Below are 1,319 nucleotides of genomic sequence, written 5' to 3'. Positions count from 1 at the left end.
CATGGTCCTTAGGCAAATGGCAGTTTATAAAAGTAAAAGAGGAAACCTGTGTTAGGATGAGTTGCTTTGTTTTGATTAGACATNTTAATTAAGGTAGCCAAAGGGAGGCTTTTGATTGCTGGACTTTAATATTTTAATACCAGGCTGGCCTTGACCTCAGAGATTCACACGACTCTGCCTCCATAGTGCTGGGATTAAAGGCCTGTGCCACCATGCCCTGCTTTATGTTTATTTTTATTTTTATTTTGTGTAGCTTTGAGTATCTGTGTGAGTATATGCCATCTGCGTGCAGGTGCCCATGATGGCCAGAAGAGGTCATTGTTTCCATGGGAACAAGAGTTACAGGGAGTTTTAAGCTACTCATCTCANTGGGGTGCTCTGCAAGAGCAGCAGAGACACTCACAGCAGCAAGCCATCTCTTCAGCTTCCATGTCTGCAGGCAAACTTGGACATTGGTAATTTGGGGAAAAAATGGATATATCAACTTGACCGTATGTGCATGCACATTTTGTTTGTATTCATGTGCTCCACNTGTATGCAAGGCTTAAAGAGGTTGGAAGAAGGGATTAGATTCTCTGGAATTGGAGTTACACATGGTTGTGAGCCATCACAATATTGCTGGGAATCAAACCTACTATAAAGCCTTCTCTCTAGCCCCAGTAATTTACTTATTTTGAATCTAAGCATTTAGCTTGGTGAGAGGTAGTTAGACTAATAGATACTAGCAGTTCCCCGGGCTGGGGAAGGGATTCTGTTTGTCTCTCTTGACCTAAGATGCTCTCTAATCTTTGTTTTGTTTTGTTTTGTTTTGTTTTGTTTTGTTTTGTTTTAAGTTTTTTTGTTTTTTCGAGACAGGGTTTCTCTGTGTAGCCCTGGCTGTCCTGGAACTCACTTTGTAGACCAGGCTGGGCTCAAACTCAGATTTTTTATTTTAACACTCCAGATTTTATACCACTCGTGGTCCACCCTCTGACTATTCCCCATCCCATACCTCCTCCCCATCCCCTGTCTCCACAAGGATGTCCCCACCTCCCCAACCCCCANCCCACCAAACTTCTCCACTCCCTGGGGCTTCCAGTCTCTTGAGGGTTAGGTGCATCTTCTCTGGCAACCCAGACCTGGCAGTCCTCTGCTGTATATGTCTTAGGGGCCTCACATCAGTGAGCTTAGTATGCTGGTTTTTCAAGGCAGCATTTCTCTCTGTAGCCCTGGCTGTCTTGAAATTCACTCTGTGGACCAGGCAGAACTTTCAAAGATCCTCCTGCCTCTGCCTCCCTAGTGCTGGGATTGCAGGTATGTGGCTCCACCACCCAGATAAA

Source organism: Mus caroli, chromosome 5 (assembly GCF_900094665.2).
Source record: "Mus caroli chromosome 5, CAROLI_EIJ_v1.1, whole genome shotgun sequence".
NCBI classification, from domain to species: domain Eukaryota; kingdom Metazoa; phylum Chordata; class Mammalia; order Rodentia; family Muridae; genus Mus; species Mus caroli.
Note: the sequence above shows the minus strand (reverse complement) of the source record.